A 19650-nucleotide genomic window follows, 5' to 3' on the forward strand; every position below is an offset into this window, starting at 1 on the left:
TACAAAGACTAATGGACAAGTCTAAGTCCACAAAGGCTGGGAGATAAGTCCAAAAGAGCTCTGAACTAAGCTAGCCACAAGTTTTTGACTTCAGGGAGAAAGTGAAAGGAAGCTTTGCTGAAAGGGAAGAGATAAAAAGGGATCTCTCTTTGAACCATGAAGAGGAAAAGGTGAAGAAAAAAATAATTAAAGAGATCCTGAGGACAGACAGTAACTGTATTTGGAGTTCAATGAAGGGAGATTTTTGTGTTTTACACTGCTGTCAGGTTATACCTTAATGATAGCAGGTGAACTTACCAGCATCAAATAGGGTTAGGGCTCTAGTGGGCTGTGCCACTTACTACCTAGGTGACCCTGTAACTTCAAGAGAGGTTCACACCATCTCTGCCTCCTCGCTGTAAAATGAGGATAACTACACTTACTTCAGAGGGCTATGCCAGGGTTACTGAAGCCATGAACGATGTGTCTGGAACATGGTGGGACTCAACCTTTCCCTTCATCTCCTGTCTTTCCTTTGTCTTCCTTTCCCTTCACCCACTACCTCGCAACTCGTACAATTTCCCTTTGACTTCACCTGAAATAGTAAAAACTACTTTAATATATAGTGTAGGATTTAGGATGCTAATAATAAATCATTTAAAAGCACTTTTAATATATTAACATTTACAACACAAACTTCTGGGAAAGCCATGAGGACAAGATGCCTCAGTTAAATTAGAATCCTTATGCAATTAAATCCTCAAACCCAAATGAACAGGTGTATTTACAAGAATTAAGTTAAATTAGTAAAACAAATGCTGCACACCTGACACAACTGCTTCCAAACTTTCTGTTCAAGCAGTCTGGCCCCACTTTAGGAGGTCTCCATAGTAATCAGGAAGATCTTTCCTCCACACTCCTCAAATGTTATTTTTTCCCATTCAACTATCAATAAACTTAATGCAAAGACACCCCATTTTTTCTTTTCAAGTAGATATGTTCCTGAGAATACACTTGATGAAAATGCACAAAGAAGCTCTCATTCTTTAAATAAACCCATGGCAAATGTTCTTATAAAATAACTATCACCTATTAACTTACTGGATTTTCATGAGTTAAGCACATCCATTAAAAGTGCTAGCTAGAGGCCGGGCGCGGTGGCTCAAGCCTGTAATCCCAGCACTTTGGGAGGCCGAGGCGGGTGGATCACGAGGTCGAGAGATCGAGACCATCCTGGTCAACATGGTGAAACCCCGTCTCTACTAAAAATACAAAAAATTAGCTGGGCATGGTGGCGCGTGCCTGTAATCCCAGCTACTCAGGAGGCTGAGGCAGGAGAATTGCTTGAACCCAGGAGGCGGAGGTTGCGGTGAGCCGAGATCACGCCATTGCACTCCAGCCTGGGTAACAAGAGTGAAACTCCGTCTCAAAAAAAAAAAAAAGTGCTAGCTAGATATATAAAAAGTATCAGTACTAAAAAAAAAAAACCTACTGAAAATACAATGGCATTACCACAAGGGAAGATATTAATGTAATTTTTAAAAAGAAATTTTTAAAAGACAGATTCTTAAATACTACTAACACTTCCTCTATAAATGTTTCCCAGAGGCAAACATTTTCCTATGGCATATGAGATTTATTTCTGCTATTTAGTCACTACCATCTCTACTACCACATTAATTTGCTCTGTTGCCCAGACCAAGTGCAGTGGGGAGATCTCAGCTCATTGCAACCTCTGCTTCACAGGTTCAAGCAATTCTCCTGCCTCAGCCTCAGGAGTGGCTGAGATTACAGGCATGCACCACCATGTCCAGCTAAATTTTTGTATTTTTAGTAGAGACGAGGTTTCACCATGTTGGCCAGGCTGGTATCGAAATCCTGACCTCAAGTGATCCACCCCTCTTAGCCTCCCAAAGTGCTGGGATTACAGGCATGAGCCACCCTGCCCAGCCCACAATTTATTTTCTAATTCTACATTATCTAAATAGTTAAGTGAAACTATTGTCTAATAAACATAATGAAGTAGAATAACAAAGTAGTCAACTTTATATTTATCTTCTACTCTGAAAAAGAGAAATGAGGAAAATAAGGAAGATATAATATAAAGGAAAAAAAAGATTTCCTGTGAACATCACAACAGAAAAGGTTTCAAGTGCCAGAAGGAAGGCTGGGGCCTAGTTATCACCAATTAATCTGTAAAATAGTAACTTAGCCATGTAGATCCCATTAATATTTACTGTAAAGGAATATCTATGGAAATGTCAGGATGCTTCAACTAATTTAAAATGATATTTAAAATTTTTTTTAAAGAAATAAAAACAATGAGGAAAAAATGGTAAGACAGTAATATCTTTCCAAGAGAAGTAAATGAATTGGCTATATCTGTATCATGTAAATAGACACTGATCATCATATATGTTAATGTATAGATTTCCAGCTACATTCAACCCAGGCTGGAGTGCAGTGGTGTGATCTTGAATCACTGCAACCTCCACCTCCCAGGTTCAAGCAATTCTCCTGCCTCAGCCTCCTGAGTAGCTGGGATTACAGGTACTGACACCACGCCTGGCTAATTTTTGCATTTTTAGTAGAGGTAGGGTTTCACCATGTTGGCTAGGCTGCTCTCAAACTCCTGACCTCAAGTGATCGACCCACCTTGGCCTCCCATAGTGCTGGGATTACAGGTGTGAGCCACCACACCTGGCCTTACAACAACCCTTCTATATTTACAAAACCCAAATTACTTATCCTTAAGAAAAAAAGTAGGAGATACCCATTATTCTCTTTATTCTAAACATCACTTATTTAATCATTCATTTATCAAGCTTTTATTAAGTACCTAGTATATGTGAGCTACTCTGATAGGTGCTGGGTACACAAAGGGTCACTAGGCTACAGTTCCTATCACCAGCCATCTCAGCTCAGTCTCTGTCACAAGAAACTCTCCAGGACCATGTAATACCACTTTCTCTCTTCACTGTTTCACTTTATTTTTCCTTTTTTTTTTGGAGATGGAGTCTCACTCTGTCGTCCAGGCTGGAGTACAGTAGCGCGATCTCGGCTCTCTGCAACCTCTGCCTCCTGGGTCCAAGAGATTCTCTGCCCCAGCCTCTGGAGTAGCTGACATAACAGGCACCCACCACGTCTCGCTAATTTTTTGTATATTTAGTAGAGATGGGGTTTCACTATATTGGCCAGGCTGGTCTTAAAAAACTCCTGATCTTGTGATCCACCCGCCTCAGCCTCCCAAAGTGCTGAGATTATAGGCATAAGCCACTGCGTCCGACCTCCACTGTTTTACTCTTGATCCTCTTTCACTTTACACACCCTTTCTCTCCAAACCACATGTTTGTCCTGCCTCAGGCCACCATGCTCGCCCTGGGAGAGTAACCCAAACAAACAAACTAGTTTCTGCTTCTTAAGAAAAGCACGCTCTCTCATACCTCCACCTGACTGTCATTCTTCCAGTCTCAATTCTAACATATCCCTTCAGCAAACTGACATGATGCTCAAGTGCTGCCAGTAACTCTCAGATATTTTCAACCAGCACTTTCATTATAATTGTTTATTTCCATGATTACCTCTACTCTAGATTATAAGAACTTGGCAAGGAGGGATCTTACCCATTTATGTATCCTTGCCATCTAGTAACAAAGCTGGCAGACAGCAGCCACTCAATAAATATGTTTAAGAATGAATAAATGAATGACTGTATAATAATGTTCAACTCAGATGTATCAGCAAGTTGAAAGTCTACTGGAAACATCCATCAAAATGCTGATTTTGGCCAGGCACAATGGCTCACACCTGTAATTCCAATATTTTGGGGAGGCCAAGGCAGGTGGATTGCTTGAGTCCAGGAGTCTGAAATCAGTATAGGTGACATAGAGAGACCTCATCTCTGCAAAATAAATTAGCTGGGTGTGTGCAAAAGTAGTCCCAGCTACTCAGGAGGCTGAGGTGAGAGGATTGCTTGAGCCTGGGAGATCAAGGCTACAGTGAGCATGACTGTGCCACCGTATTCCAGCTTAAGCAAGGGTAAGACCCTGTCTCAAAAATAAATAAATAACATCGATTTTTTTAGATATAAAAGAAGAATCAATTAGAATTTCCTGCTATCTAATTTAACAAACTTGACAGCAGGATAAAATACCTTAGAAAGGTGAGCTACTACAAAAAAAATATGGAGTAACCAATCTTGTGGGAACTTAAATGTCCTTTCTGGGCTTCAAATTAATCTACATTTCTTTACACCTCAAGTTTGAATTTCTTTTTCATTCAAACAATGGTCCCATTTATACTAAGTTTAGCTTATGACAAGCTAAATGACAAGAGGCAGATAATGTGATCATATTGCGTTTACAATTGCTCCAACATGTTTCTTTAACTTCTGTCACTCCCCCTTTACCTTCAATAACACTGACACATTTGTAAGGGTATCACTACTATGACCTGATAGTTCTTGCTAAGTTAACTCACATGTTTAACTCAAAGACCAACGTTAAGAATCTTTCCTTACAATAAAAATTTATGAAATCACAAGTTTGATTCACTAATTATATGTTTTTAATATACCTTAAGTAAATATTTAACTATGAAGGTAAAAAATGTTATTTGTGAACCACTTAAAATTCTATCATGTAAGTAAACTAGTCGTAACTTGGCTCTAGCCAATACCTTGTAGAACTCAGGCACCTTTCCTTATGGCAGGGCCATTCTGTCAACATAAGGCTCTGCACATGATTTCTGACCTCTGGGCTCTCTGAATCCACTTGGTATTGAGGTTCTCTCAAATACTTAAAATCAGGCGTCCCCAGACTTTTTACACAGGGGGCCAGTTCACTGTCCCTCAGACTGCTGGACGGCCGCCACATACTGTGCTCCTCTCACTGACCACCAATGAAAGAGGTGCCCCTTCCTGAAGTGCAATAAATGGCCTCAGGGGGCCGCATGCGGCCTCCAAGCCCTAGTTTGGGGACGCCTGCTTTAAATGTTTAACTTTGATGCTTTTTTGCAGGTGATAAACAAGAAAGGCTAAGCTTCATAAGGAAATATGAACTAATTGTCATGACAGCACTCTGATGCAGAGCTGGCAACATTTTCCTATAAACTTTTGTGGGTTTTGTTTTTGTTTTTAAAAAAGAAAGAAAAAGAAAGAAAAAGAGAGAAAGAAAGCAAAAGAATTATAAAAAAAAAAAAAAAAGAATGAAGGAAAGGAAGAAAGAGTAAGAGGGAGAGAGAATGGGAGTGTTGCTTTATTGCCCAGGCTAGAATGCAGTCTAAAAATGGGTATGCCAATAATTGTGCTTAATAATGTAGACATGAAAAAATGAGGGAAGAAAATAACAAACAAGCAGCCAACCAATATTTCATTTAAACCTGTGAGTAGGTGTGATGTGGTACTGATAAGAGTATATATTTTGTGTATTTAAAGTGGAGAGTTACATAAATGTTTATGAAGTTTACTAGTTCCGGATCTGAGTTCAAGTCCTGGATAACCTTGTTAATTTTCTGTCTCACTGATCTGTCTGATATTGATGTTGAAGTCTCCCACTATTATTGTGTGGGAGTCTAAGTATCTTTATAAGTCTTATGTATCTGGGTGTTCCTGTATTGGATCCTGTATTAGGATTGTTAGCTCTTCTTGTTACATTGATCCTTTTATCATTGTGTAATGTCCTTCTTTGCCTCTTTTGATCTTTGTTGCTTTAAAGTCTATTTTATCAGAGGCAAGAATTGCAACTCCTGCTTTTTTATTTATTTATTTATTTTTGCTCTCCATTTGGTTGGTAAATCTTTCCCCATCCCTTTGAGTCTTTGTGTATCCTTGCATGTGAGACGGGCCTGGATGCAGCCTACCAATGGGTTTTGGCTGTGTCTTTTAATTGGGGGATTTAGTGGATTTAAATTTAGGATTAATAATAATATATATGAGTTTAATACTGCCATTTAATGTTAGCTGGCTGTTTTGCCCATTAGTTGATGTAAATTCTTCATTATGTTGATGCTCTTTACTTTTTGGTATATTTTTGGAAAGGCTGATACTGGTTGTTCCTTTCTTTGTGTAGTGGTTCTTTCAGAAGCTCTTGTAAAGCAGGCCTGGTGGTGATGAAATCTCTTGTTCACAAAAGATTTTATTTTTCCTTCACTTATGAAGCTGAGTTTGGCCGGATGTGAAATTCTGGGTTGAAAGTTCTTTTCTCTAAGGATGTTGAATATTGGCCCCCACTCTCTTCTGGCTTGTAGGGTTTCTGCTGAGAGATCTGCTGTGAGTCTGACAGGCTTCCCTTTGTGGGTAATCTGACCTTTCTCTCTGGCTGCCCTTAGTATTTTCTCCTTCATTTCAACCCTGGTGAATCTGATGATTATGTGCCTTGAGGTTGGTCTTCTTGAGGAATATCTTTATGGTGTTCTCTGTATTACCTGGAGTTGAATATTATCCTGCCTTGCTAGGTTGGGAAAGTTTTCCTGAATAATATCCTGAAGCATATTTTCCAGCTTGGATTCATTCTCTTTGTCACATTCAGGTACACCTATCAAACATAGATTAGGTCTTTTCACATAGTCCCGTATTTCTTGGAGACTGCTCATTCCTTTTTATCCTTTTTTCTCTAATCTTGTCTTCTCGTTTTATTTCATTAAGTTGGTCTTCGACTTCTGATATCCTTTCTACTGCTTGATCAATTCGGCTGTTAAAACTTGTGCATAATTCGCGAAGTTCTCGTGTTGTGTTTTCCAGCTCCATTAATTCACTTATATTCCTCTCTAAATTGTCTATTCTCGTTAGCATTGTCAAACCTTTTTTCAAAGTTCTTAATTTCTTTGCATTGGGTTAGAACAAATTCTTTTAACTCACAGAAGTTTCTTATCATCCACCTTTTGAAGCCTACTTCTGTTAATGGAATATACTTGCTCTCTCTCGGGCCTTGTTCCATTGCTGATGAGGAACTGTGATCCCCTGTAGAGGGAGAGGCGTTCTGATTTTGGGTATTCTCAGCCTTTTTATGCTGGTTTCTTCCTTTCATTATAAATTTATCCATCTGTCATCTTTGTAATTACCGACTTTCTAATTGAGTTTCTGAGTGGACGTCCAACTTGGTGATTCCCAGCGCCGGAATCTGAGCAACCCACTGCACCGGCTAAAACAGCAGCATTAAGATTGATGGTGCTTTTCTGACTCTGCACCAAAAACCGTCGTGCCGAGGCACTGGCAAAACCGCCACACCGGCCACAAGAGTCGCGCTGACGACCCATAGGGCTCCTCCGCTGGGAAACTCCTGGTTTGTGAGCAACAAAAATTCGTCTGAAAGTGTGGTGTCCTCTCGTTTTCTGCGCTTTCACTGGGAGCTACAATCCCGAGCTGCTAGTGATCGGCCATCTTGGATCTCTCTGTATATAAACTTCTGTATGCTTAGGTTGTTAATTTGCCAAGAAAAGGGACAGAATTTTCCTCACTGGTTGTGCTTTTGAAAAATATAGTAACATGCTTAAACTGTAAGCAGCATTCAAAATATTAAAAGCAGTTTTTAAATTATAAAAAATATGAAGAGAATTTTCTTTTTCTCTTTATCAGATTCACCCACATGCAAAATTCAATTCTACTGCAGTTGAAATTTGTACATTGGCATTATCAATATAATCAAAGTTCTAATTTTGTTTTAATTAGATCAAATTAATACTAAGGAGGCAACGTTCATTTATACATAGAGCAATCTCTAAAATAAGATCTTGATTAGAAGAACTGCTTCTGGGAAGATGGAATGGAGATATGCTCCCAACTCCTCCTGCCAAGTACCACTCCTGCACATTACATGTCAAACAAACACAAGGCAACTCTGAAAAGTGGGCAGAAAGCCGACCAGCTAAGGAACTTGGGATGTGAGGAACAGTATAATGGTGAGTTTGTTAGGTTTACTTTTTGTCACATAAAACCCAGACTTGGAGCTGAAGAAGCTGACAACCCAGAAAGATCAACGGGCACAGATGAAAAAGCCTCAACAAACCTCCTCTCTCTAGATGAATCCCCAGAAAACAGGAAGCCTACCAAGACAGAAAACTTTTAGCTAATAACTGCTCTACTCTAGCCAAGCACCAGAGAAAAACGCATGGTCCCACCATGCTAGCAAAGGACGGGACCCCAGATTTCCATTCTCACCAGTGAAAGAAGGCACTCCAAACTCCAGCTAGGGCTGTATCAGAGCCAGCCATACAGTAGCAAACAAGAGGTTCATTCCTGCTAGCCAGTACTGAGGCTTTAACCCCCACGGTGTCAAAGGAAACACCAGAGAGACTGGACTTCCAAATCCATTAAGCAGTACTGAGACTCCCTTCTCCCTCCTCACAGGATGGCATTACAGAAGGCGCAGTGGAGGCCACATGGGAAGCTGGAACTCCTACAGGCACCCAGTAGTAACAAGAAGCACCCATCTCCCTTGGGTTTCAACACAGACCAAGCAACCTGGGCTTCTACCTCCACCTGGCAATAAGGAGGCAGCACACCTCTACCCTGCTGAAGTAGTGTCAAGGAAGGCCAGCTATAACAGAAGGCTTAAATGAGACACAGATTCTCATATCATAACACGAAAAAGCACTTGTTCCAACCAAAAATCACTCATCATACCAAGAAATAGGAAAATCTCCAACTGAAGGAAAAAAAATCAATAGATGCTAACACCAAGATGACAGAGATGTCAGAATTATCTGGCAAAGCTTTCAGAGCAGCCATGCTAAACGCTTTAAGAGTAATTACACACATGCTTGAAATAAATGGAAAAATAGAAGTCAAAGCAAGGAAAAATTCTCTGCAAAGAAATAGAAGGCATAAAGGAAAAAAGGGGCCAGACGCAGTGGCTCACGCCTTTGGGAGGCTGAGGCAGGTGGATCACCTGAGGTCAGGAGTTTGAGACCAGCCTGGCCAACATGGCAAAACTCCATCTCTACTAAAAATACAAGTATTAGCCAGGTGTGGTGGTGGGCACCTATAATCCTAGCTACTCGGGAGGCTGAGGCAAGAGAATTGCTTGAACCCAGGGGCCAGAGGTTGCAGTGAGCCAAGATGATTCCACTGCACTTCAGCCTGGGTGCAAGAGCAAAACTCCATCTCAAAAAAAAAGAAAAAAACGAACAAAAATTTAGAAGTGAAAAATACAGTTAACAGTGGATGCACTCAACAGCACAATGGAAGGAACAGATGAAAGAATCAGTGAAATGAAAAACAGAACAATAGAAATCACCAAATCTGAAAAACTGAGAGGATACAGACTGGAATAAAAATAAAACGAATGGAGCCCCAGGGACCTGTGAGACTGTAACAAAAGATCTAACATTCTTGTGATCAAAATCCCAAGAGGAGAAAAGAAAAAAAGGAAAAAAAAAAATTAAAGAAATAATAGATGAAATAATCACAAATCTGGCAAGAGACATAAGCTTTCAGATTCAAGAGTTGAGTGAACCAAGCCAAAGATACATGTTCCAAGACACATCATAATTAGACTTCTAAAATCTAAAGAAAAAAAAATCTTGACAGCAGCAAGAAAGAAATCATACCTTAGCTACAGGGTAAAACAATTTGAATAATGAGTAGATTTCTCATCTGAATCCACGAAGGCTAGAAGAAGTGGCAAAATATTTTTCAAGTGCTGAAAAAAGAATTGTCAACCCAGAATCTCATGCCTGGTGACAAATATCTTCCAAAAATGAAAGGCAAATCAAGGCATTCTCAGATGATGAAGAACTACCTCTGTCACAAGCAGAGCTACTCTAAAAGAATGGCTAAAGGAAGTTCTCTAAATAAAAAGGAAAAAATAAAAAGAAGAAACCTTAGAACATCAGGAAGAAGAAAGAACAAGGTAAGCAACAAGGAGAAACTCCTCCTGAGGTTCCTAAATTATGTTTGATGGTTGAAGCAAAAATTACAACACTAAATATTTAAGTAATTTTAATATTTATAACAATTATTATGAATGGGGGAGGATAAAGAAGCATAGACAGAGGTAGGGTTTTTATATTTCACTCAAAATGGTGAAACAATGACACAAATACTGTGATAAGTTATGTATACATAAAATGCAATGCCTAAAGCAACCTGCAAAAAAGCTACATCATTTACTAATTGTTTCCTTTGATTTGTGCTCTTTGTATGTGTCATGTTTAGGATATCTTTTCAGTTCCTGAAGTCATGAATACATACATATGTTTCCAATGGAAATTTTCTGTATAGTCTGAAGTAGGGTTTAATTTTAATTTTATAGTATGGAAAGCTGTTGTCCCTGCATCATCAATGGAATAATCCCTCCCTCCCAGAATGTCTAATGCCATCTCTGACATACGAACTTCCTATGTATGCACAAATTTGTTTTCTCCATCTATCTTCTGTTCCATTGTTCCATTTGCCACTCTATATGCCAATTCCATACTACCTTACCATTGCTTTATAGGTTTTGAGTTTTGGCTGGGCATGGTGGCTCATGCCTGTAATCCTAGCACTTTGGGAGGCTAAGGGTGGTGGATCATTTGAGGTCAAGAGTTTGAGACCATTAGAGATGGTGAAACTCCATCTCCACTAAAGAAAAAAGCAAAAATTAGTTGGGCATGGTGGCACATGCCTGTAGTCCCAGCTATGCAGGAGGCTGAGGCAGAAGAATTGCTTGAACACAGGAGGTGGAGGTTGCAGTGGGCCAAGAATGCACTACTGCACTCCAACCTGGGCAACAGAGTGACACTCCATCTCCAAAAAACTATGTTTTGAGTTTGGTAGGTCAGATATCTCTACCTTGTTCAGTGCTGTCTTACTTATTATTGACCCTTTGATCTATCTTTCTAAAAGCAGCTTGACAGTTTCTGTGAAAAACCTCATTGCCCTTTTGATTAAAATTGCATTGAAAAACATCTCATGTACCCTACTATGTACTCACAAAATTGTTTTTTAATTTAAAAAAAGAAAAGAATTGCATTGGATTTATATTAAGGAGACCTGACATCTTTATGCTGAATCTTTCCATTCATGAATGTGTTGCATCTTTCCAGTATTTATTCAGTTCTTTAATATCTTTCAGTAAAGTTTCCAAATTTTCTTAAGATCTTATTTTCTTTTTGATAAACAGAGTCCTAGATAATATTATTGTGGTTGCAATTTTAAATAGTATCTTAAAAAATTTTTTTTCATTTTCTATTTGTTGCTGCTGTATTGAGACACTATTCATTTTTATAAACTGACCTTGTATTTAATAGCCTTGCTGAATTCTTATTACTTCCGATAATGTGTCAATTCTCCTAGATTTTCTATGTGGGCAATATCTGCTCTGTGAATCATGTCAGCTTTAGGATTTTAAATATACAGTCTAAATACTAACTACTTTTCAATGGTACTATTGAAAAATATATTTCTGGGCAGTATCTGATCAGTTTTAGGTAATAAGAATGTACATATAAAATAACCTATGAATAACATTGATTAACTATATTAATATATTAAATTAGGAGTTTAATTCTCTTCTTGGACAATCACAAACATGATAGGGATTGGAGAGAGGATTAGAAGACATATACAGACAGAGAGATTATGTATAAACAGATAAAAGTGAAAAAAAGGAATTTCATGAAATACCCTTACTACATGTGATATACTTTGGTAACTTCTACAGTATTTTAAAAAAATGTTAGTCACAACCTACCAATTGATTTTATGACCTTAGGTTAAGGTCTTAGGTCAACTGGATTATCAGCTTTTAAGATGAATATTGTTACATGCTTCCATTTCTGCATTTCTGTTTATGTCTAAGCTCACATTAGCAGTAAGGTACACTGAACAATTAAAGTTTAATGAGAAAAATAAAACAGAAGTAGTTTGAAGTCATACTGTGGTTTAAAGAGAAAGACTGGAAGGTGCTAAATGCAGTGGCTCATGCCTATAATCCCAACAACTTGAGAGGCTGAAGTGAGAGGATCACTTGAGGCCAGAAGTTCGAGACCAGCCTGGGCAACACAGCCAGAATCCAACTTTACAAAAAATTTTTTAAAAAATTAGCTGGTAGGCCTGATGCGGTGGTTCACACCTATAATCCCAGCACTTTGGGAGGCCAAGGCAGGCAGATCACCTGAGGTCAGGAGTTCAAGACCAGCCTGACCAACACGGAGAAACCCTGCCTCTACTGAAAATACAAAATTAGCCAGGTGTAGTGACACATGCCTTAGTCCCAGCTACTCGGGAGGCTGAAGCAGGAGAATTGCTTGAACCCAGGAGGCGGAGGTTGCCTCTGTGAGCCAAGATCACGCCATTGCAATCCAGCCTAGGCAACAAGACTGAAACTCTGTCACAAAAACAAAACAAACAAACAAAATTAGCTGGGAATGGTGGCGCCTGCCTGAGTAGCTAGGACTACAGGCATATGCCTGAGTAGAATGCTGCTTAGGAGGCTGACTTGAAATGATCACCTGAGCCCAGGAGTTCCAGGCTCCAATGAGCTATCTGATGATGTGGCACCTTTACTCTCTGTATCTTACTCTCGATTTTGCTGTGAACCTCAAGCTGCTCTAAAAAAATAAAGCTTATTAGAAAAAAAAAAAAAGAAAGAAAGAATTAACAAACTTGGTCCTCAATTGGGAATGCAGCCCACTTAAACTGGGAGGAGCAGTTTATTTTTAGCAGCAGAATATCACCCTTCATACCATACAATCATTCATTTATATTTTATTAGTTTCATACATTTACTTTTATCTCAAATTTTGCTTTGACTTTATTCCTATTTAAAAAGGTATAAAACCTACAGCACTAAGTTTCTAGTTTATAAATATTTAAGTCACATTGTAATAAAACTGATTTAAGTCAAATGGGTGGGGAGGTTAGCAAGAATTATTTTTTCCTTTAAAACAGATTTTCTTCTCACTTTTACCACAAACATATATTAACTCTAATTTTTTAAATAATTAACAAATTTAAAGAAGAAAATTCTAACACAAAGTAGAAAATTAAAAAGTTGGTAGGTCAAGTTTGAGAAGCACCTAAATAAAGTATAAGCCCCTCCCACTAGTGCCCAACATCCTCAATGAAACAGCTCCAGTCTTCCTCTCTGGCCTAAAACATCATCATTCAGCAAATACTCACTGAACAGCTCTTCTGCTCTAGATTCTGTTGCAGGCTACTCTTGACCCATATATTGCTAACACTCCAGTCAACTTGACGTTCCCAATTCCCTTATCCCATCCTGTGACCACACTTCCTGAAATGCCCTCTTTCTTCCTAGTACCACCTTCCACCTAATTTAGGGGCTATGTTATTCATATCTGCATCCTATCTAGTGTTTGGTATGGCACTCCACATTTACTTGGCTCTTAATATCTAAGAATTATATTGAAATGACCTCATATGAGCCCACAGAACTGAGCTTATTAAACTCTGACAGAACGAACTGGAACACTGCAATCACAAAATTGGTATCAAGTACTGACCGTTTAATAACATTTCATATGTGTGAAACACTTCCTCTTAACCAAATGAATGAATAAGACGTGTTGTTGTGTCTTTTACTCTCATGCTTGAAAAAAAAAAATTGAAAACTTTTAAACTAATGTTAAATGCAACTGACATTAGAAAGAAGTTGGACTTCGGCCATAACACAGATACCTAATTTGCATAACAATTCCTCTGATAATGATAGTCTCACAGTTATCATTTCATTTTGGAAGCAAAACTCTGCTAAATATTTTCCATTAAAAACTTGAAAAGTCAAAGTACAATAACACAAAGCAGTAAGTAATTTCTATTATAGATATTAATTTAATAAAAAAATGAACACAAAATCCTACTATGGTAATTTCTTTTTTTTTTTTTTTTTTTTTTTTGGAGACGGAGTTTCGCTCTTGTTACCCAGGCTGGAGTGCAATGGCGCGATCTCGGCTCACCGCAACCTCTGCCTCCTGGGCTCAGGCAATTCTCCTGCCTCAGCCTCCTGAGTAGCTGGGATTATAGGCACGCACCACCATGCCCAGCTAATATTTTGTATTTTTAGTAGAGACGGGGTTTCACCATGTTGACCAGGTTGGTCTCGATCTCTCGACCTCGTGATCCATCCACCTCGGCCTCCCAAAGTGCTGGGATTACAGGCTTGAGCCACCGCGCCCGGCCGGTAATTTCAAATATATGTCACCATAAATGACATTCAGGTAGTATTAAGCCTCCGCAAAAAGAATCATGTTAAATAACAGTTTTGGTTAAACCTCACATGATGTAAGGCTCTCTGTGGCCAAAAACACATAATAAATAATGTATTTCTAACACTGAAAGTAAACACAAGAGAAGTTACTCTTATTCCCCAATATTAAGATTTCAATGTTTTCTTTAAATCCACAGCACACATATCTATCTTTGAGGAAGCACTTATGTGTTCAAACATTTATTTCAAAGGTCAGAAAGCTAAAGTCACTGTGGTACCACAGTACATTCTTCCACTGATGTCTTTTTTGAATGGTATCAATGAGCTAAGGTTAGTTTTTAACGAAGTATCTTTCCAAATGTCATACAGTTTCAGTAAATTATAAGAGTCAATAATGTAAAAAATTAACTCACACCATTGATTATATCATATGCAACAGATAAATTATAACTACACATCCCCACCTTGTCCTAGTTCCCAATCTAGCTCTTTAATTCCTCCCTTTCTGTTTCTATTCTTGCTCCTATTCCCAACTATTGACACTCTCCAATCTCCTTGATATAATTCTTTTCTCTGTATCCATTTTTTCCTTTGGGGAAATATTTATTTTTAAAATGCAACTGTTCCATCTAGGCAGTACATTCACCTCTTCCTTTCTATCATGTCATTCCCGTTCCCAGAAACCTTACTTCCTTCTATAGGAGTCCATACCAGTTTGCTGGATTTCATAGGCTTCACCCTTTCTTTCTCAATTCTCAACATGAAAGCTTTCTCTAATCACAGAAACCTCCCTTCTGTCTTCACACTTCTCTAATATTTCCAGCCTGTGTGCCTGAGACCTCATATCATTTCCATACACACACGACATACCCTTCCTACCTCCCCATTACCAACTCAAAGTCTTCTATCCTGCAAATGTACCAGCCAAGCCCACCTCCTCCATATAGCCTTCCTTAGCTACGCCAGTGCTGAGAAAGCTCTCATTTCTCCGAACACAAAACTGAGTATCACTTGTGATGTTTACCTGATTTGCCTCAAAAGTCAGTTTCCTTGAGAACTAGTAAATAATAATAGCATTTATTTATTGCTTTCTAAAGCTTTCCTCTCAACCATTTCTATAAACATACAACATTTCTAAGCTAAAGTAACCTTTAACTGCAGTTGATAAAGGGCTCAAAACTATATCTTTCCATTTGTTTCTTTCTCTACATTCTTACAACAAAAGAAAGTGTAACAAGATAGTAAGATTGATTCACTAAGACCCAGGCTGAAATCTTACAAACGTACTTCACATAGATAAAAATATATAACCTAAGAAAAGTTGATAGCATATTATTATAGAGGAGTAATTTTAGCTTACTACCATCTCTAATATTTGTTCTATGTCCTAATATGATACAAAGTAAATAAGTCTGTACTATGAGATATAAAAAGAAATCTGAAGATTTTAGTAACCATTAAACAGTAATTCACAGAATACAAAATCCTTTGGAGACCTCTTGTGGTAGAAGTTAAGAATACCAAAAGCCGTAATATTTTAAGATAGATACTCTACAATTCCATGCCATTCTTTTTGTCTTTCCTCATACAACTTTAACATATTATGTCTTCAATATTAATAAAATGTTATTAACCAGTAATGGACAAAAACTGCTGTTTTTACCTTTAAGTATACAGCATAAGAAAAAAATGGGGTACTTAGTCTGAGACATAAGAAACTACTTACCAGTGTTTAAAACAAACAAGAAGATACCACCAAAAACAAAACAAATTTTGTACTTGCAAATTTCATACTGTATCATCTACTGGTTGTAAATATGGAAACAAAGAAGGTCATTATATAATGACAAAGGGGTCAATTCAGCAAGAGGATACAATAATTTTAAATATATATGCACCTAACACTGAAAACACACACATAGAAAAAGCAAATACTCCAGTTAAAAAGATTGACCAGATATGGTAGCTCACGCCTGTAATCCCAGCACTTTGGGAGGCTGAGGCAGGCAGATCACTTGAAGTTAGTAGTTTTGAGACCAGCCTGGCCAACATGGTGAAACCCCATCTCTACTAAAAATACAAAAATCTGTCAGGTGTGATGGCACCTGCCTGTAGTCCCAGCTACTTAGGAGGCTGAAGCAGGAGAATCACTTGAACCCATGAGGCAGAGGCCGCAGCAAGCCAAGATTGTGCCACTACATTCCAGCCTGGGCAACAGAGTGAGACTGTCTCAAAAAAAAAAAAAAAAAAAAAGAGGACAGGCACAGTGGCTCACGCCTGTAATCCCAGCACTTTGGGAGACCAAGACAGGCAAATCAGTTAAGGTCAGGAGTTCAAGACCAGCCTGGTCAACATGGCGAAACCCCATAACCTATGTCTCTACTAAAATACAAAAAATTAGCCAGGCATGGTGGTGGCACACCCCTGTAGTCCCAGCTACTGGGGAGGCTGATGCAGGAGAATCACTTGAACCCAGGAGGCGGAGGGTACAGCGAGCTAAGATTGTGCCACTGCATTCTAGCCTGGGTAACAGAGCAAGACTCAGTCTCAAAAAAAAAAAAAAAAAAAATGAGACAGAGAGAGAGGTAGACCCCAATATAATAGCAGCTGGATACATCAACACCCCACTTTCACCATTGGACAGATTTTCCAGCAGAAAATCAATGAAAAAATATCAGACTTAATCTTCACTACAGACCAAATGATCCTAATAGATATTTAGATAACATTTCATTCAATGGCTACAGAATACACACTCTTTTCCTCAGCAGGTAGAGTATCCAATCATTAGAGCGTGAGTGATCCAATCATACCCAAGATTAGATCATATGTTAGGTCACAGAACAAGTCTTAAAACATCTAAAAAAACTGAAGTAATATCAAGAATCTTCTCTGACCACAATGAAATAAAACTAATGATCAAAAACAAGAATTTTGGAAACTATACAAACACCTGGAAATTAAACAAGATACTCCTGAATGACCAGTGGGTCAATTAAGAGATCAACAAGGAAATTTTAAAATTCCTTGAAACAAATGATAATGAAAACACATACCAAAACCTATGAGATACAGTGATTGATGGCTGTGCTAAGAGGGAAGTTTATAGCTAAAAGCGCCAACATCAAGAGAGGAAAAATTTCAAATAAATAACCTAATGATAAACCTTGAAGAACTAGAAAAGCAAGAGCAAACCAAAGCCCAAATTAATATAAAATAAAAATAAAAATCAGAGCAAAAAATAAATGAGATCGAAACAAAGAAAATAATATGGAAGATCAACAAACCAAAAGTTAGTTTTCTGAAAAGGTAAAATTGATAAGACTTTACCCAGACTATGAAAAAAAGAGAGAAACCCCAAATAAATAAAATTAGAGATGAGAAAGAAGACATTACTACTGACACTACATGAATTCAAAGGATCATTAGTGGTTACTATGAGCAACCATATGCCAATAAATTCGAAAATCTAGAAGAAATGGATAAATTTCTAAATACATACAATCCACCAAGATTGAACCAAGAATAAATCCAAAACCTGAACAGACCAATAATAAGCAACAAGACTGAAGCCATAATAAAAAGTCTCCCAGCAAAGAAAAGCCCAGGGAAGGGCTTTTTAACTTCACTGCTGAATTCTACCAAACATTTGAAGAACTAGATCCGTTTTCCTCAAACTAGGCCAGAAAAAAAAAAAAGAAGAGAATACTTTCAAACTCATTCTGTGAGGCCATTATTACCCTGATACCAGAATGAGACAAATTCATATCAAATAAAAAATATTACAGGCCAATATCTCTGATGAATATTGATGCAAAAATCCTCAGCAAAGTACTAGCATTCAACAACACATTAAAAAGACCATTTATCATGACCAAGTAGAATTTATCTCAGAGATGCAAGGATGGTTCAACATATGCAAATAAGTCACTGTGACACATCATATTAACAGAACAAAGGACAAAAACCACATCATCATTTCAACTGATGCTTGAAAAAGCATTTGATAAAATTCAACATCCTTATAACAAAAACAAACAACTGGGTATTGAAAGAACATAGCTCAACATAATAAAAGCCATATACAACAGACCCACAGAATTATATCGTACTGAATTGAGAAATATTGAAAGCCTTTCCTCTAAGATCTGGAACATGATAATGATGCCTACTGTCACCACTGCTATTCAACCTAACAGTCCTAACTAGAGCAATCAGACAAGGCAAAGAAATAAAGGGCATCCAAATTGGAAAGGAAGAAGTCTAATCATTCTTGTTTGCAGATGAGATGATCTTATATTTGGAAAAACCTAAAAACTCTACCAAAAAGCTATCAGAACTGATCAACAAATTCAGTAAAGTTACAGGACACAAAATCAATATATGAAAAAAAAAACCAGTGGTATTTCTATATGCTAACAGTGAACAATATGAAGAAGAAATAAAAAAGGTAATCCTATTTACAGTAGCTACAAATAAAATATCTAGGAGTTAACCAAAGAAGTGAAAAAACTCTACAATGAAAACTATAAAATGCTGATGTAAAACATTGAAGAGAACACAAAAAAAGAAAGATATTCCATGTTCATGAATTGGAAGAATAAATATTGTTAAAACATCCAAACTATCCAAAGCAATCTACCGATTCAATGCAATCCCTACAAAAATATCAGTGACATTTTTCACAGAAATAGAAAAAATAAGTCTAAAATGTATACGAACAATGAAAGACCCAGAATAGCCAAATGTATCCTAAGCAAAAAAAAAAAAAAAAAAAAAAAATTTGGAGGAATCACATTACCTAACAACAGGCACAGTACTGGCATAAAAACAAACATAATGAAAACACATACCAAAACATATGAACCAGTGGAACAGAATAGAGAACCCAGAGATAAATCCATATATCTGCAGTGAACTCATTTTTGACAATGGTGCCAAGAACACACACTGAGGAAAGGACAATCTTTCAATAAATGGTGCTGAGAAAACTGGACATTCATATGCAGAACAATGAAACTAGACCCATATCTCTTGCCATATGCAAAAATAAAATCAAAAATGGAGTAAAGATTTAAGTCTAAAACATCACACTATGAAATGGCTAAAAGAAAAAATTGGGGAAACTCTCCAGAACACTGAACTGGGCAAAGATTTCTAGAGTAATAAGGCAACTAAAGCAAAGATGGACAAATGGGATCACATCAAGTTCAAAACCTTCTGCACAGCAAAAGAAACAATCAACAAAATGAGGAGACAACCCATGGAATGGAAGAAAATATATGTAGACTGCACATCTGACAAGGGATTCGTAACCACAATATATAAGGAGCTCAAATAACTCTATAGAAAAAATCTAATTATCCAATTTAAAAATAGAGAAACTGAATAGACATTTCTCAAAAGAAGACATACAAATAGCAACCTAGCATATGAAAAGCTCTCAACACCACCGATCATCACAGAAATGAAAATCAAAACTATAATGAGATACCATCTCACTTCAGTTAAAATGGCTTTT

General features: G+C 37.7%; 1 protein-coding gene and 1 pseudogene across 4 annotated transcripts in view; both read right to left on the reverse strand.

Moving 5' to 3' along the window:
- The window catches only part of LOC104651891 (lamina-associated polypeptide 2, isoforms beta/gamma pseudogene), a 33035-nt pseudogene extending 25802 nt beyond the window's left edge, over positions 1-7233 (reverse strand).
- The window catches only part of MSH3 (mutS homolog 3), a 265070-nt gene that overhangs the window by 185152 nt on the left and 60268 nt on the right, over positions 1-19650 (reverse strand). The window lies entirely within an intron of this gene.

The sequence above is a fragment of the Saimiri boliviensis genome, chromosome 1, assembly GCF_048565385.1.
Source record: "Saimiri boliviensis isolate mSaiBol1 chromosome 1, mSaiBol1.pri, whole genome shotgun sequence".
In the NCBI taxonomy this organism is placed as follows: domain Eukaryota; kingdom Metazoa; phylum Chordata; class Mammalia; order Primates; family Cebidae; genus Saimiri; species Saimiri boliviensis.